The sequence below is a fragment of the Pyrus communis genome, chromosome 1, assembly GCF_963583255.1.
Source record: "Pyrus communis chromosome 1, drPyrComm1.1, whole genome shotgun sequence".
In the NCBI taxonomy this organism is placed as follows: Eukaryota; Viridiplantae; Streptophyta; class Magnoliopsida; order Rosales; family Rosaceae; genus Pyrus; species Pyrus communis.
This window is the reverse complement of record NC_084803.1, coordinates 36,070,642-36,090,546: the sequence shown is the minus strand read 5'-3', so window position 1 is coordinate 36,090,546 and position 19,905 is coordinate 36,070,642. Positions and strand designations below refer to the sequence as shown.

The following is a 19,905-nucleotide window of genomic DNA, read 5'->3' as shown; positions in this document are numbered from 1 at the left end:
CTTTTTGTGTGCATTTTGTGGTTTAATGTGTGAGTTATTTGGCAATTAATGGATTAATAAGGTAATTAATCCATTAATTAGCCAATTAACACATTTTTGGAATGAATATTTTGGAGGTTATGTAATTTATGTGGAATATTTTGTAAGTTATGGAATGATAGCTAATTGATTAGCTAAAAGAGGGAAAAAGAGGTAAAAATATATGGAATGAAATAGGTTTTGAGAGTTACCTTGTAGAAGGGATTTGATGAGATGGATTTTAAACTTGTTACCTATTTTGGGCACTCTTGACTCGGTTGATGGATGATTCTCTACTCCTCGCATGTAGGAAGCCCGGTGTGTCTCGAGGGTAATTTTGTCCTCTTCACCTAAAAATCCATGTGTCGCCTATTGATTATTTTTGGCTCCACAAATGCCCCCACACCTGCTGGGCTGCTCGTAGGAAAGGGCAGCAGGTGTAGAGATCTTCTTGCTCTAGGAAACTTATGACTGCTTCTTATTTTGATGTAGATTCCCTCTTTAATATGAAATTAGATCCTTCTAGGAAAGGGAAATAAATTTCTCTCAAAGCCTATTTAAGTCCACCTTAAGTGGGTTGTTAAATCAACTTTGGAAAACGATTTATTCTACCCTACAAGAGAGAGGAAGCTTAGAGGGTATTTGTTCCCCCTCCCTTAGCAATCTTCTACACTTGCCCGTGCAAATGACCCTCTTTCCTTACTTTCTTTGTTTTCTCTGCGCCGCACTGATGTAAGGAAAATTTAATTCTCCTTGCCTTCTTCTTGGGAGTTGCTGCCACGAGGCAGCTATCGGGGTGGTGCGGCACGTTGGCTGGCAGGGGCCATTGCTTATGTTGCTCAGCTTGATTGAAGCCAAGGATTAGCTCGGCATGGGCCGAGGAAGTGGCGTGGCATGGGTAACGGTTTGGGCTGCCATGTCTAGGCTGCTTGCCAAAAATGAGGAAACTGCTTGAATTTGATTTCTCAGCTGTCGTAGATGGAGCAGTGAAGGATAAAGCTGCCAAGATTGGAGCTGCTGAAGATGAAGTGTCGGATGAGTGAACTGTTAAGTGCAAAAGTGGTTGCTACCCCCTGACCATTTGCTGCCTAGTTGATCTTTAAGCATTCGATCTTTTAAATTATGTGGCCTTCTCGTACTGGAGAGCTTACCCAGATGGGTGTCAGGGAATTAGTTTACCCTATCGCACTGGAGAGCAATTAGTTTACCCTCTCGCACTGAAGAGCAATTAGTTTACCCTCTCGCACCAGAGAGCAATTAGTTTATCCTCTCACACTGGAGAGTAGACCCATACGGGTGTCGGGGAATTGGCTTACCCTCTCGCACTAAAGAGCAATTAGTTTATCCTTTTGCACTAGAGAGCAGCCCATATGGGTGTCGGGGAATTGGTTTACCCTTTCGCACTGGAAAGCAATTAGTTTATCCTCTCACACTGGAGAGCAGACCCATAAAGGGTTTTTAGCAGTTGTTGTGGATAGCAGTTGAGCCAGGCTTATGAATAACTTCTTGAATCTTCATTAAGAATAAGGAAATAAATCAACTATGTCGGAAGGTAGAAACTGCATAACAAACTAGATAATCTTCAGCTTGTGAAGCCTTATTCGTCGAGATGCTTAAGACTTCGAACTTATTTGGAAAAAAAAAACCAAATGAGGTTCAGGGGGTGATGGAGACTTCCTCTGCTTTGGTAGTCCGTTTTGTTGACCTGTCAAGACACTCATCGCATTGGCCCTCATTTGTCAGCTTTTCAAGGTACTGTTTCCACTTTAGGCAGTCATTGGTAGTGTGGCCCGATCCTTGATGGAATGCGCAATACTTTGTATAATCCAGCTTGGTAAGATCGCCTTTTATGGGTGACGGCAGTTCGAACCAAGGTTCGTTCTTAAGTTTGCCGAGAATTTGACGGACTGGAATTGTGAACTTTGTGAATGTTTCAAGCGCTGAGTCTTCTCTGGTTCAGGAATGTTCCATGTGCTTTTTTTCTGACTCATTTTTGTTAGATTGGTTAGCCTCGTCCCATAGTGCATGTTTTTCTGCCAAAGCATACAAAGCTGCTAAGGTCAGTTTTTCTCCCATGATCAGTTTTTTGAATAAAGGATGTTAGGTGGGAAGCCCATTTCTAAATGTTGCCGTTGCTATGTCTTCGTTGCAGCCAACAACCTTGGCCTTCTCCGCTTTGAACCTCTTAACATAATCGCGAATTATCTCCCAAGGGTCTTTTACGATGCTGAAGAGATGGTCAGTTTCACTCGCAGGCTGCTGATTGAACTTAAGTCGGATTAAGTGACTGCTTCTCTCCATCTGCCGTGTTGCCTACTCCAATGTGAGATGGAAAATACTCCTTGTGAGCCTAGTTGTGAATGAATACTTCGCCTGGAAGGTTGTCCATGTTGATAATTGGAGTGTGACGTCAACCGTGAACGTATGCTCTTCCATGGGCTTGATCGGGAATATACGCTCATCCGCGCGCTAAAATGAGAATATACTCTATCCCAATGACCCAAGCGGGAGCGTAAACTGCTAGAACGCTTAGATCGTGGCTGGTTGATGGGATGTTTGCCTGGACGCTGATGGAGAGGTTCATCTGCCTTTCTCCTACTTGGGGACACCTCGTCCGGGGCACGTTGGATCTCGATGCGTTGCAAGAGTTGATTCACCAATGTTGTCTGTTGTGCAAGTGCGCTCGTCAACTCTATGACTTGTCGAGATAAGTGTTGTTTGCCATTTGGATTAGAAGAGTTTGGAAGGAATATGCCTCATTAAGCAGTGGAAGTGTGGTAGGCTCCGAGCGCGAGATTTGAGTTGGGAAATGTTAAATCCGCGAAGAAATATGGTGAAAATGCCCCCGGCTTGATGGTAGGTCCGGATGGTTGCGATAGTCTTGGGCCAACTTGGGCTGCTTGGTAGGCCACATGGGCAGACTAGGCCGCAGAAGCAGGTTGGGCCACGAGAGCAGGCTGGGCCACGGGAGCAGGCTGGGCCACGAGAGTGGCCTACTTGGTAGGAGCCACGGGAGCAGGTTGGGCTGCAAAAACAGGCTGCTCAATGCGTGATGCATGCAAGTGCAAGGCTTGGGCTCGGCTTGGCAACGCGTTGGGCTTAGAGTGACATGTCTTGGGTTGTGGCCTTTGCAAGCTTGGATGGCATGGCTTGGGTCGTGGTAGTGGTGCCATGGACCTTGCCACGGGTGGGAGCCGTGGTGGCCACCGCAGTGGTTGCCATGGAGGTGCCTCATAGCGGTGGTGTCGCTCCACCTATAATCATATTTAGCCTCGTGGATCGCCGCAGTCCTATTTCTTGAATATTGGAATTTTCACTTGCGGAATTTTCTAAATCTCTAGCCATTGTATTTCTTTTTTATGTTTTATCAAAGAATCTTTGCAAATAAAAAATTCTAATAATAAGAGCGTACAAAAAATATACAAATGGACAAGAAAAAATAGAGAAAAACCTTTTATGCTAGAGTCTTCTACGAGTGTGTGTACTTCAACTCTCAATGAAAGCACCAATTTGTAGATGCAAATTTCCGCCTTCTTGATCTTGGACAAAATTACACCTACAAAACAATTAACACCTTAGGTCAAGGCCAAGTGCCTCATGCGCCCACGATGAATGAGGAGGGGGGCTTTGGCTGAAGAACCTCCGATGCCAAAGTTAGAATTTAGAGAGAAAAAGTGTTTGGAGAGTTTTTGGAGTTTTAAAAGAGTGTGGAACTAGGTTATCGAGGGATTGAGCCACTTACTTTCTTCAATGATAATCCACCCTCTAGATTATCGAGGGATTGAGCCACTTACTTTCTTCTACCTTTGTTGTGCTTCCTATGATTTCGGCTATGCATAACCTTTTATCTTTGACCACTTTTGCAAAATCAATTTCATATATATGTAGAATTTGTTTTGTGTATTTTTTAGTAAATCAGTTTGTATTGTTTTAGTTGAATGAATTTGTATATTTTCTGCAAAACTACATACATGCGATCAGTCCATCCCTCATTGACTATTTCTGTAGAATCAATTTCAAATATATATAGAATCAGTTTTGTATATTTTTTTGGTATAATTAGTTTCTATAGTTTTGTATACTTTCAACAAAACTACATACCTACCATCAATCCAACTCGTCCTTAACTATTTTTGCAAAATCAGTTTCAAATACATTTAGAATCTGTTTTGTATACTTCTTAGTAGAATTAGTTTGTATATTTTCATCAAAACTATATGGATACTATCAGTCCAACCCATATTCGATCATTTTCACATAATCAGTTCCAAATATATGTAGAATCAGTTTTTTTTTAATTTTTAATTTTTAATTTTTTTTATTATTATAATTTTGAGTAGAATCAGTTTGAATAATTTTAGTAGAATCAGTTTGAATAATTTTAGCAATTTACATACATGATATCAGTCCAACCTCTCCATCGACCATTTTTGCACAATCAGTTTAAAATATATGTAGAATCATTTGAATACTTTTTAGTAGAATTTGCTTGTATAATTTTCTTAGAATTAGTTTGTATACTTTAAACAAAAGTACATATCAGTCAAACCCCTTCTCAACCATTTTTGCAAAATTAGTTTAAAAATATGTAAAATCAATTTTGTATACCTTTTTAATAGAATCAGTATTGTATATTTAAACCTCTCTTCCTCACATTTTATTCATTTCTATGAATGACAATGTTTACAAAATTTCCTAGTATATCTAGTGGTTTAGCAAATTGTAATTGTGCTTGATAAATTTTCACTTACAAAATCGAGATCTTGGATTATTTTTTTCATTTTATAATTCAAATCATGGTTTTCTCAAAAATTTATTTTGTTAACAGAGGCTGAAATAAAACGGTGAAATTTTGGAGAGAAAAGCAAAGCGAAGGTGTTTCAAAATTTGTTTGGTTTGAACAACAACTAAAAGGAAAAGGAAACCAAATGCTTTGCAGTTTGCTCAATGAAAAAGGAAGCCAAATTCTTCTCCTAATCTAACACCCAAAAAGCTAGCTAAGGGAGGTGGGGGCACTCTCCCAATATGTGTTTTTTGACACCTGTATTGTCACATCCTGGTCCGGGCCCCCACCATATCCAGGTTAGACTCCACCGTAGCACGATATTGTCTGTTTTGAGCCCCAACCACGCTATCATGGTTTTGTTTCTGAGAACTCACACGAGAACTTTCTAGTGGGTCACCCATCCTGGGATTGCTCTCGTGCGAACTCGCTTAACTTCGAATTTCCTACGAAACTCGAAGCCAGTGAGCTCCCAAAAGGCCTCGTGCTAGGTAGAGATGAGAATATACATATAAGGCTTACATGATCAACTCCCCTGGGCGATGTGGGATGTTACAATCCACCTTTAGGGGCTCGACGCCCTAGTCGGCACACTCTGACCAGGGATTGGCTCTAATACCAAATTGTCACATCCCCGCTCGGGCCCCCACCACATCTCGGGCTTGACTCCACCGTAGCACGATATTGTCCGTTTTGGGCCTCGACCACGCCCTCTCGGTTTTGTTTCTAAGAACTCACACGAGAACTTCCCAATAGGTCACCAATCCTGGGATTGTTCTCCTGCGAATTCGCTTAACTTCGGAGTTCCTACGAACCCCTAAGCCAGTGAGCTCCCAAAAGGCATCGTGCTAGGTAGAGATGGGAATATACATATAAGGCTTACAAGATCCATTCCCCTGGGCGATGTGGGATGTTACATGCAATTTCCATGAAAAGTAAAAAGATTGTGATAAGTCTATATGCAGACATATCTCCAAATCTCTAATTCTATTTTGAAACAAAGAGAAGAAAATAATGCAAAAAACATATATGTGTTGTTGTTGTGGAGATTGTACCAAAAAGTTGGTAAAACCCATCACCTAAGGGCTAGTTTGGTATTGCTGTGCTTTAAAAAAAAAAAAATTGATTATGTTGTACTGTGAGAATAGACAGCTTAAAATAAAGTTGTTGAGTGTTTGGTAAAATTTTCTTTGTAAAAGTGCTGTTAATAAAAAAAAATAGTGTTTAAGTGTTAGGTAAATTTTTATATAAATTGCTTTGAATATGAAAAATGACTAAAAAAAGATATGATATTTAATGTGATATAATCTATTCTATTAAGAGAAAAGGGCTTGTCAGCTTTTTGCCCCCTTTTCTTCTAATTTTGCCCTCACATTTGAATACACAATGTTGACCATGAGGAGGGCTAAATAGTAATTTTGTGCCTCTTGACAAAATAACAATCATATCTCTATTTTTCCTATTTTACCCTCACTTTTGATACACAATAAGGGTGTGATATCCACACACCCTTTTTTACTTTTCACACACCCTTCTAATTTTCGGTCATCAGATCGGATGTGAAGAAGATCAACGGACAGAAATTAAAAAAGGGTGTGTGAGAAATGAAAATAGGTGTGTGGATAGCACACCCCTACACAATATTTACAAAAAGAGGGCAAAACATTAATTATGTAATATTAAAAAAATATGCACTTATTAAGTTGTTCACACACAAATAATAGTATAGAAAAAAAATGCACTTACTAAGAGAAATTGTCTCACCATCATTTTTTCATACTCTTTTTAAAATTTTAAAAACTAATCACACTCCTTAATAAAAAAAAAAACAAAAAATAAAATGAAATTGTTCACACAAAGAAAGTGTGTGCTCATCGGCTAGTAATTATCAAAGACAATAATATAGGGGTAAATCTTGTAATTTTGTAAAATATGTGAGGGACTACTTGTCATTTGAAATTTTCATTAAGTGAGCATTGATTACTTTGCTTTGAAAAAAAAAAAAAATTAGAAGCATCCTGCTTTTGTTTTTCTATGATTTTTATTTTTATTGACAGTAGTTTTTATAAATAAATAAAAATTACCAAACACATTTAACGTTCCTGATTTTTTTAATAAGTTATTTTGTTTTTTTTGTTCAAAGCACCACAATCCCAATCAACCCTAAAAATAAATAAAAGGTAAGGGCAGAATAAGGAGATGAGGAGGGGTGGTGATGCCGTGGCGAGCAAATCGTAAGTGTAAAATAAGCTCTTCCCGACCTTCACCATGGTTGGTATATCTTGCTTCTCTCACACTCTCTCTGTCGCTCTGTTTCGCCAAAGAATTTTTAACTTTTATGTACATATTTATCACTTCACTCTCCGTTTCAAATACAAAGAGTATTTTCATAATTTAAACTTTAGAAGGAAAAAAAAACACCAATGATGTCATCATACACCTGTTTGAAAAATTGGCTCTTCTTAAAATGTTGAAAAGGTGTTGTCTCAATATAAAATGAAACATTAAAAGTCTACTCTCTGTAATTTTTTCTACGTACTCAAATTTAATTAAATAAAAACATTTTAGTGTGTCTATGAAACAAAATAGCAATTTGAGTTTTTTTACACCATTATATATTATATCAAGTTGTGTAAAAAAGCATATAAAATATTTGATTTAGGAAGTAATCATATTGATTTATATTCTGATTCTATGGAATTAGTTTATGGAATCATATCATTTTTTATTCCGATTTCAGAACATTTTAGTAACGGTTACTTAAACAAATTCTAAACGCTACAAGCATTGGATGGTCTTGATTCATGCAATGACAATAGAAACAATAATTCAAACCAATCCATACTAGGCCTGGCAATTCCTGACACGATCCGATAACCTGACACGACACGACACGAAATTAACAGGTGTTCGGATCGACACGATAACGAATCGGGTCGTTATCGGGTAACCTGATAAGCACCTGTTAAGATAACGGGTTGATTCGGGTATACACGTGGGTAACATGATACACGATAAGTAGAAAATTATTTTTATAATTTTATAACCCTAAAAAAAAATTGTAATAATTATATACATTAATTTAACAATTTTATACCCCTAAAAACTATAATATATATATATATATATATTAAATTAACTATAAAGTCTATAATAATTATATCCCCAAAATATTAACTATCTATAATAATTATATAATTATATATATATATATATATATTTAATTTTGAATTAAATTTTATAAAAACTATAATAATTATTAATTAATGTGCATGATGCATGATGCATCCATTAATTTGATTTCATTCCATTCCTGTCGCCCTTTTTGAAGAAAAATGGAAGGAAAATGAAAATGATAAGAAAAGTTGAAAATGAAACAAAAAAGTGAGGGAATTAGGGAAAGATGCTGGAGGGAAAAATGTAAATTATAAGAAAAGTTGAAAATGAAACAAAAAAGAGAGGGAAAAATGAAAATTAATAGAAGTGGTGAGAAATTTTTTTTTTTTTTTAAGTTATTAACTTTTTATCACACATATGACATATCTCACTATTTTTATAATGACACAAGTGATGTACTACTCCGTGTACCAGTCAATTATACGTACAAAATAAATAGATTTAAATCTACTTAATAAATAAATAAATATATATATATACACACACCATTGGAACTTGATGGGATAAGAATTCTCAGAAACTAATTTGAACGATCCCAACTGTCAAATTTATTTGTATATGCTTTGAGATCACATTAGCAAAAATCGCAAAAAACAAACATTCAGATATCAAGTAACGTGACAAAGCTTTTCGACGGTTATAAACGAAAAATCAATATTTAACGGTTATTTTAACTTCGATTTTGATGATTTTTTATAGCTACACTCCTTGACCCTATATGAATACAATGAATGAATTCGATCTTCAATTTAAAATATTTACACAAGTGAATACTACAGAATCTTATGTTATACTTGATAAAAGTATAAATAAACTCTAAGTGTTAGTTAATCTATTGTTTTTATGGGATACAAATTCTCTTAAATTAATTTCAACGATCCCAACCGTCAAACTTGTTTGCATATGCATTGAGATCACATCAGCAAAAAATCACAAAAAACAAACATTCAGAGATCAAGTAACGGGACAAAGCTTTTCGACGGTTATAAACAAAAAATCATGATCTAACGGTTATTTTAACTCCGATTTTGATGATTTTTTACAGCTACACTCCTTGACCCTATATGAATACAATGAATGAATTCGATCTTCAATTTAAAATATTTACACAAGTGGATACCACAAAATCTTATGTTATACTTGATAAAAGTATAAATAAACTCTGGGTGTTAGTCAATCTATCGTTTTAATGGGATACGAATTCTCCAAAACTAATTTCAACGATCCAAGCCGTCAAACTTGTTTGTATATGCTTGGAGATCACATCAGCAAAAAATCACAAAAAAAAAAAACATTCAGAGATCAAGTAACGGGACAAAGCTTTTCGACGGTTATAAACAAAAAATTACGATTTAATGGTTATTTTAACTCTGATTTTGATGATTTTTTACAGCTACACTCCTTGACCCTATATGAATACAATGAATGAATTTGATCTTCAATTTAAAATATTTACACAAGTGGATAGCACAAAATCTTATGTTATACTTAATGAAAGTATAAATAAACTTTAGGTGTTAGTCAATCTATCTTTTTGATGGGATACGAATTCTCCAAAACTACTTTCAACAATCTAAACCGTCAAACTTGTTTGTATATGCTTGGAGATCACATTAGCAAAAAATCACAAAAAACAAACATTCAGAGATCAAGTAACGGAACAAAGCTTTTCGACGATTATAAACAAAAAATCACAATTTAACGGTTATTTTAACTCCGATTTTGATGAATTTTTACACGTACACTCCTTGACCCTATATGAATACAATGAATGAATTTGATTTTCAATTTAAAATATTTACACAAGTGTATACCCCAAAATCTTATGTTATACTTAATGAAAGTATAAATAAACTCTTAAGTGTTAGTCAATCTATCATTTCGATGGGATACGAATTCTCCAAAACTAATTTCAACGATCCAAACCGTCAAACTTGTTTGTATATGCTTGGAGATCACATCAACAAAAAATCACAAAAAACAAACATTCAGAGATCAAGTAACAGGACAAAACTTTTCAACGGTTATAAACGAAAAATCACGATTTAACGGTTATTTTAACTCCGATTTTGATGATTTTTTATAGGCACACTCCTTGACCCTATATGAATACAATGAATGAATTCGATCTTCAATTTAAAATATTTACATAAGTGGATACCACAAAATCTTATGTTATACTTAATGAAAATATAAATAAACTCTAAGTGTTAGTCAATATATCGTTTTGTTGGGATACGAATTCTCCAAAACTAATTTCAACGATCCAAACCGTCAAACTTGTTTGTATATGCTTGGAGATCACATTAACAAAAAATCACAAAAAATAAACATTCAGAGATCAAGTAACGGGACAAAGCTTTTTGACGGTTATAAACGAAAAATCATGATCTAACGGTTATTTTAACTCCGATTTTGATGATTTTTTACAGGTACACTCCTTGACCCTATATGAATACAATGAATGAATTCGATGTTCAATTTAAAATATTTACACAAGTGGATACCACAAAATCTTATGTTATACTTGATAAAAGTATAAATAAACTCTAAGTGTTAGTCAATCTATCGTTTTAATGGGATACGAATTCTCCAAAACTAATTTCAACGATCCAAGCCGTCAAACTTGTTTGTATATGCTTGGAGATCACATCAGCAAAAAATCACAAAAAAAAACATTCAGAGATCAAGTAACGGGACAAATCTTTTCGACGGTTATAAACAAAAAATCACGATTTAACGGTTATTTTAATTCTGATTTTGATGATTTTGTACAACTACACTCCTTGACCCTATATGAATACAATGAATGAATTCGATCTTCAATTTAAAATATTTACACAAGTGGATAGCACAAAATCTTATGTTATACTTAATGAAGGTATAAATAAACTTTAAGTGTTAGTCAATCTATCTTTTTGATGGGATACGAATTCTCCAAAACTAATTTCAACGATCCAAACTGTCAAACTTGTTTGTATATGCTTGGAGATCACATCAACAAAAAATCACAAAAAACAAACATTCAGAGATCAAGTAACGGGACAAAGCTTTTCGACGGTTATAAACGAAAAATCACGATTTAACGGTTATTTTAACTCCGATTTTGATGATTTTTTTTACAGGTACACTCCTTGACCTTATATGAATACAATGAATGAATTCGATCTTCAATTTAAAATATTTACACAAGTGGATACCACAAAATCTTATGTTATACTTAATGAAAGTATAAATAAACTATTAAGTGTTAGTCAATCTATCGTTTTGTTGGGATACGAATTCTCCAAAACTAATTTCAACGATCCAAACCGTCAAACTTGTTTGTATATGCTTGGAGATCACATCAACAAAAAATCACAAAAAACAAACATTCAGAGATCAAGTAACGGGACAAATCTTTTCGACGGTTATAAACGAAAAATCACGATTTAATGGTTATTTTAACTCCGATTTTGATGATTTTTTTACAGGTACACTCTTTGACCCTATATGAATACAATGAATGAATTCGATCTTCAATTTAAAATATTTACACAAGTGGATACCACAAAATCTTATGTTATACTTAATGAAAGTATAAATAAACTCTAAGTGTTAGTCAATCTATCGTTTTGTTGGGATACGAATTCTCCAAAACTAATTTCAATGATTCAAACCGTCAAACTTGTTTGTATATGCTTGGAGATCACATTAACAAAAAATCACAAAAAACAAACATTTAGAGATCAAGTAACGGAACAAAGCTTTTCGACGGTTATATACGAAAAATCACGATTTAATGGTTATTTTAATATATTTTTATATGGTATAGTTGTAACATCCCACATCGCCTAGGGGAGTGATCCTTAAATGTATATTCCCATCCCTACCTAGCACGAGGCCTTTTGGGAGCTCACTAGCTTCGGGTTCCATAGGAACTCCGAAGTTAAGCGAGAATGGGGCTAGAGCAATCCCATGATGGGTGACCCACTTAGCTTCGGAGTTCCTACGGAACCCGAAGCTAGTGAGCTCCCAAAAGGCCTCGTGCTAGGTAGGGATGAGAATATAAATTTAAGGATCACTCCCCTGGGCGATGTGAGATGTTACAATCCACCCCCCTTAGGGGTCCGACGTCCTCGTCGGCACATTTCCGGCCAGGGATTGGCTCTGATACCAATTGTCGCATCCCAGCCCGGACGGGACCACTTCCCGGGCCCGACTCCACCACCGTAGCACGATATTGTCCGCTTTGGGCTTACCATTCCCTCACGGTTTTGTTTTTGGGAACTCACGAGCAACTTCCCAGTGGGTCACCCATCATGGGATTGCTCTAGCCTCCTTCTCGCTTAACTTCGAAGTTCCAACGGAACCCAAAGCCAGTGAGCTCCCAAAAGGCCTCGTGCTAGGTAGGGATGAGAATATACATTTAAGGATCACTCCCCTGGGCGATGTGGGATGTTACAATAGTATTATTATTTTATTTCTTTTCATAATTATTTTGGTAAACTTCTCATAATTTGAATGATTTTTAATGTTTGGTTTTTCTATACTTAGTTTATGCGGAAGAGAGTTCTGACGTACAAAACCTTACTAACATCTTCAAGATAACTCTTCAAGGTAATAGATCAAGCCAAAGTTTCAATACAATTTCATGATGATCGATGTAAATTGAAGATTTTGTAGATAAAGATGTAAACTTTTGAGAAAGACTTACAATCTTGAAAACAAAAACTTTTTCATTTTGCATATCCATGCACATTTAATATTTGTAATAGATTAGTAGTGTATGTATTATTTTTTTATTAAGCTCTTATTTTTGAGTGTAGATATAATACTTAAACGACAAATGTTTTAAGGTTTTGAAGTAATATTTATATGGCAATGTGTGGTATGTGCAAATTTAAAAAAAATATAATTTTTTTTCTTAACGGGTCGGGTCACTTTACCCAACCTGTTAAGGACCCGTTAAGATAACGGGTGTGACACGACACGACCCGTTAAGATAACAGGTGTTACACGAAAACGACACGAACACGACAGACACGACCCGTTTGCCAGGCCTAATCCATACCTTCCAATGCTCGTAGCATAAAAAAAATCTCCTTTCAAAGTAAGCCACTTAGCACTCAATCGAAATCATTCAATGCTCGTAGCATTCAATGCTCTTCACTTGTATTTCTTTCTATTCATTATAAATTTAATTAATTTTTTTCCTTAGTGTGAAACTTGCTAGCAGGCAATTGATCTCTTAGTCTTTGCTATCCATGATAACATCCACTAAAGCATTCTATTCTATGATTTCATTTTATCAATTTGACCAGAGGTTTGAAATTGCACCCAAACGGTGATGTGGAGTTAGCGGAAGACTCCCAACTCTGAGTTCAAATCTTCTGCGGTCAAATGTTACTCTGAGTTCAAACATTCTATTCTCTGTGGTCTTTTTGAAGTTTGGCACATATCCATCACTAAATGCACTCTTAAACCCTGTTAACTCACTTAAAACCATTCTTCATTCCATTTAGTCACACCAAAACCTCAACTTAGTCTTGGCAGTAAGTGATGTGAATTCCGGCCAAAAATTTGACAGATTGCCGGCATTCATGAGGTAATTCTGGCGGGCATAAAAAATGACGTTAGAAGAGGAAAGAGAGAATTTAGAGAGATGATACAAGTGATGGTACACATAAAGTGTAGCACTACTTAACAACAATGGAAGGAAACCTTCAAATGAAATGCATTTGAGTGGTCGTATTATTATATAATATAATAATATCGATTGGACATTATACAAGTCGAAAAAATAAATAAGTATGTGCTCGATTGAATCCAGCATCTTAACCCTACATAATATCGATTATTCTGTTGTCCAACGGGCAGGGGATGCTTCTTGCATTCTGTTACCCAGTGGTCGGTTTGTCCACATTTATTACAATACTTGGCAATAACACGACATTTGATGGAGGGCGCTGCACCACAATAGACATCATCGTGCACGAAAACAAAAGATACAAACTTCATCACAGAGATTCAAAGCCTTTACGTATGATAACATTGTGGTGAATTGCTTGCTCTTGATACTTTAGTCACTTGAGACTATGAGATATACTTCTTTTTTATGTTTCACGCTGTGTTTCGGCTCAAACTATAATAAGGGCGGTTATTGTAGTCTATTTTCTGTCAAAAATGCTACTCATATCACATATTTGTATCATTTCTCGAATAGAGATGGGACACAAATGTGTTGGTGTGTCCTACCTCTGTTAAAGAGATGATACAATTATTTGGTAAGTGTAGCATTAATACCCTTTTTCTATCCATTTTATTATACAGTTACATGGTTCAACTTTGCATAAAGTGTGTTCTGTTGGAGCAAAGCATGTATGTCTGTGATCAGCCTTTTAAAAAAAATTCAAGACTTTTCTCTTTTTGTTTCTTGTGGCTTCCACATGTTCTAGAATTTCGTATGGTATTACTGAGTTTAACAAGTTGAAGATCGATGTGCCATACTGTCATGTGTCTCAGGGTCATTTTGGGATTGTTGTGCTTCTTGTAAAAAAAACTATTTCTGTTGTGTTTTAAGAATAAACTCACTTTCATCATCAAGTTCATTTTTCCTGTTCACAAATTTAAAAATTTAAAAATTTTAAAAAAATATCATAAAGCTCATTTTGTTTCATTTCATTAAATTCAGCAAGCACAGAAAATGCACGAGGATTTACTTGATCAAGCGTACATATGAAAAACACCAAGGCCTTCCCAAACCATCATTAAGTAGCTAGTGCAATTCTTCAATAAATTAACCCTAAGCACAGGCTCATTGATGAAAGAAGATATTGGAAAGACTTTATTTGACATTAAGAGACAAGGAATTCGACTTAAAGGCTGCGAAGTGATGAAAGAAGATGCCGGAATGACTTTATTTGACTCCCAAGTCGGAAGACTCTGAACTATGATGATGTATAAATCAATGGCATTATAAATATAAGGCCTAAAGCCTTGGAGTAGATAAACTTCAATATCTCCAAACCCACAAACAATAGCCATGACATCTTTCGCATATAATAAACTTCTATGCATTCTCACTTATTGCCTTTTCCTACTCTACCTTCGTCTGCTTTTGTCGCCAAATTACATTGGATTTGCTTCTGCTAGTACTTCTACTGAAGCAAAAGCACTTCTTAAATGGAAAGACACCTTTCAAAACCAAACCCATAAACTTGCCTCTTGGACTTGCTTTCCCAGTAATCATAGTGCCACCAATTCTTCAAGCTATTCTAAAACACAGGTACCCCCATGCTTCTAGACGGGTATTTCATGCAACACTACTGGAAGTGTCACTGCCATAAACCTTAACAATTCCAGTATACAAGGTACGCTCCATCAATTTTCATTCTTGTCCTTCCCCAATCTAGAATACCTTGACCTCAGAGTCAATAATCTCTTTGATGTCATTCCACCTCAGCTCAGTTCCCTTTCCAAACTCATCTATCTTGATCTCTCTAACAATCATTTTCCTGGCACAATTCCTAAAGAGATAGGAAACTTGAAATCTCTCATGGACCCAGATTTGTCTGAGAATCAACTCAATGGTTCAGTCCCAACATCCCTAGGTGACCTCACAAACCTTACCCTTCTCTATCTCTACAAAAATAATATTTCTGGTTCAATTCCTAAAGAGATATGGAACTTGAAATCTCTTGTGAACCTTAGTTTGGGTGGGAATCGACTTAATGGTACGATTCCTACTTCAATTGGTAACCTAACCAACTTGGAAGTCTTATACCTAAGAGATAACCAACTCTCTGGCTCCATCCCCCAAGAGATAGGGAACATTAAGAATTTGACAAGTCTATTATTGTATAATAACCATTTTTTTTGGTTATTTACCCCAAAATATTTGCAACGGTGGACTACTTGCGAACTTTTCAATACACAACAATCATTTCACTGGTCCAATCCCCAAAAGCTTGAAAACCTGCACTAGCTTAACAAGAGTTCGCCTTAATGGGAACAAGTTGACAAGAAATATATCTGAAGACCTTGGTGTCTATCCAAATCTTTATTTTATGGATCTAAGCCACAATAACTTCTATGGGGAAATCTCTCAAAACTGGGGACAATGCCCACAATTACAAACACTACTGATTGCAGGAAACAACCTTACTGGTAGCATACCTCCTAATATTATCAATGCACAAAAAAATCATGAGCTAGATCTTTCTTCAAATCGTTTAGTTGGGGCGATTCCGAAGGGATTCGGGAGAATGACTTCTTTGCAGAAGTTGATATTGAATGGAAATCAACTTTCGGGCCATATACCCTTGGAATTTGGATCGCTAATTGATCTTGAATATCTCGACTTGTCATCGAACAAATTCAATGGGTTAGTTTTGAGCAATCTTGGTGACTTTCTTAAATTGTACTATTTGAATTTGAGCAACAACTTTTCTTAGGGAATACCACTTAAATTGGGGAAGTTAGTTCAGTTGACTGAACTTGATTTAAGTTACAACTCACTTGAAGGTAGTATACCACCAGAAATCACCAATATGGAGAGTTTGGAAATTCTCAATCTTTCCCACAACAATCTCTTGGGTTTCATACCATCAAGTTGTGACCGCATGCACGGCTTGTCATATGTTGATATATCTTATAATGACTTGGAAGGTCCTCTTCCCAACAATAGAGCATTTCAAGAAGCTCTACTAGAAGCTTTACAAGGGAACAAAGGATTGTGCGGCAACATTAGATCTTTGCAACCCTGTAGGCATGGCTCTAGAAATGACCACAAATGGGTATTTGTAATCACATTCACCCTTCTAGCAACAGTTTTCCTTCTTTGTGCTTTCTTTACAATTGTCTTGGTAGTGGAAAGAAAAAAGAAGCATCGGGATAAAGGAGAAAAAAAAAATGCACGAAGAAGTATCTTTTTCAGTTTTGAATTTTGATGGAAAGTCAATGTATGAGGAAATCATAAGGGCAACAGAAGACTTTGATTCCATATATTGCATCGGGAGCGGAGGACAAGGAAGCGTCTACAGAGCAAATTTGTCATGTGTCAACGCTGTGGCTGTGAAGAAACTCCATCACTTATGGGATGACTCGAATAATTTGGAGAAGGGATTCTTGAATGAAATAAGAGCACTAACAGAGATAAGGCACCGGAACATTGTGAAGCTTTATGGTTTCTGTTTGCACCACGAACACTCATTCTTGGTGTATGAGTTTCTTGAAAGAGGTAGCTTGGCTGCAATTTTGAGCAAAGATGAAGAAGCTAAAGAAGTTGAATGGAGAAAAAGGGTGAATATTGTTAACGGTGTAGCTCATGCCTTGGCATACATGCACCACGATATCGTGCCACCAATTGTGCACCGGGACATATCAAGCAAGAATATTTTTTTAGATTCTGAATATGAGGCCTCTATTTCAAACTTCGGCACTGCTAAGATTTTGAATGGAGACTCAAGTAATTGGATTGCCGTTGCCGGCACATACGGATATGTTGCACCAGGTAAAATTGTTCTCTATTCTATATATTCTTTTGTTTTTTTTTTTTTCTCTTTTACACAAAAGATTCTGACATCTTGCATAAATTTCGTATTTTATTCTTGGATATTTTTGTGCTAAATACTATTTCTTTTCGTCGTTTGGCAGGAGTTACTTTCTTTGATTTGAAATATAACTTTGATATTATTTATAGGATAATTTGGTTGTTACTGGTGATCCAGAATCTGCTTCTTTTATATTAACATTATATACCCATACTAATAATCTCATTGCTATGAGCGTATTTTGAGTAAAGCTTGCATATACAATGGAAGTGAACGAGAAATGCGATGTTTATAGCTTTAGAGTGGTTGCATTGGAAATAATTATAGGGAGGCATCCTGGAGATTTGTTCTCATCAGTCTCATCACTGCTTTCTTCATCCTCATCGTCATCATCATCTGCATTACCAGCCCATCAAATGCCCATCATGGATGTTCTAGACCAACGCATTTCGCCTCCAACGCATCAAGAAGCAGGGGAAATTCTCTCTGTTGTGAAGATTGCGTTTTCATGCTTGCATCCCAGTCCGCAATCTCATCCAAAAATGAAACAAGTTTCTCAACTGTTCTCAACCCAGAAGCTGCATTTGTCGAAGCCATTACGTATGATAACTTACGGTGAATTGCTTGCCCTAGATCCTTTGACTGCCTAAGAATGAGAGGAAGTGGATATTTTCTATCAATAAGTTTCCCACTGTCGAGTCTTCCTTTCGGAAGAAAGTTTCTTTGTAGATGTTTCACTTAGTGTAAATTATTTCATGCACTTGTTTGCTATGGCTCTATATATGTACCTTCATGCATTTGTCCTTTAAATGCGGTACGACATTCATACTTTGACTGTTTGAAAGCTAATTTCATTTATGTGCTTTGGCTCATACAAAGACGTTTCCCCTCCTTCCCTACAACACACATTGCTTACTACTAAACAAGTCCATTTCAGAATTAAATGATCCTTCAATCAATTAACCCTACGCATCCGCTCATTTATGGAAGACGCCAATGTCATGAAAGAAAATATTAGTTGGAAAGACATCTCCTTGGGCTGGAATGAAGATGTCATTTTCTTGTGGAAAATAGAACATTCTGGAATTCCTGTATTTTTTAATAGCTTGCTTGCTACTTAATGCCATTATAAATAAGCCCTAGAAGTAGATTATAATATACTAAGGAGGTGTTGGAGAGGTTCAACATGGACCAGTGCAATCATGTTCACAACCCTAATGTTCCTGGTTTCAGGCCTGGAAAAGATGAAGATGGGGTAAGAATAGATAGGACTCTCTATAAACAAATTGTGGGAAGTCTAGCATACTTGACTGCCACACGACCTAATATGATGTTTGTAGTGAAATCTAATCAGTAGATACATGAAAAGTCCTACTGAACTTCATTTACGAGCAGCAGAAAGAGTGCTGAGGTATTTGATAGGTACAATAAATCTTTGGTTGTTCTACAAAGAAGGGAGGAAATGAGAAGCTTGTTGGTTATACAGATACTGATTATGCTGAAGATCAAGAAGACAGAAAAATCACGTCGGGATATATATTTACCATGAGCTCAGGAGCAGTGTCATGGTCCTTGAAGATGCGTGATCTAATGGGTATGTGCGCGTATCTAGGTATAAACTGATTGCTAATGGCATTCATTTTAAGGGAGAATGTCAAAGTTGTAGGGTTTCCTAATTTTAGAATTTAATTATGTAATTTGTTCTAATCCCTATTTTAAGGGCTAGGTGTTTGTTTTGACGTATTCCTTAGCCTTGTACCATGTTATTAGGTTTGTTAAACGTGGTCCGCGTTATTTTCTGATTTAGTAGTTTTGTAAGGCTACTTATAGCCTACCCGGTTATTGACTTCAATAACATTATTCTCCCAATTCGAGCAAGCATTATCAAATACTTAGTGCTCGGTTCTTAGCAGTATCTCTGAACTCTAGACAGTGTTTATATAGCAAGCATTAGAAAAACGTTTGAGATTATCCATCTACAAAGAAGAAAAGAACAGATTGGTATATATAGATTTTCTGCAGGTTTTGAAGGATCCGATAGACATGAAAAATATAATTCGACCGATATGAAAAATATATTTTGACAAATTTTGAATACAGATGATTAATGGTTGACGATTAGAAACCATAAAAGAACGGGAGGTTGTTCAATTCTTACTAGAAGAAAATGCGTTCGTTTATTGCAGAAGAAATATAGTCAAGCTAATTAATTATTCAATCTGTCTGATTCTTGGATTCGTTCGTAGTGCTAATGTGTAAGCTGCATTGGCAAATTATAAATTATTTGAAACAGCTCTGATCACCCTTTTAGCAAAAGGGCTTGATATTGGTTAGAAATGTATAGTCACTTTCGAAAGCATGGATTTGCTCAGGAGTCAGGACATTCTATCTTCA

General features: G+C 36.0%; 1 pseudogene; it reads left to right on the top strand.

Annotated features, from left to right (window-relative positions):
• The first annotated feature begins 15,002 nt into the window (after positions 1 to 15,002).
• On the top strand, positions 15,003 to 18,161 carry LOC137730612 (MDIS1-interacting receptor like kinase 2-like; annotated as a pseudogene).
• Positions 18,162 to 19,905: the final 1,744 nt, after the last annotated feature.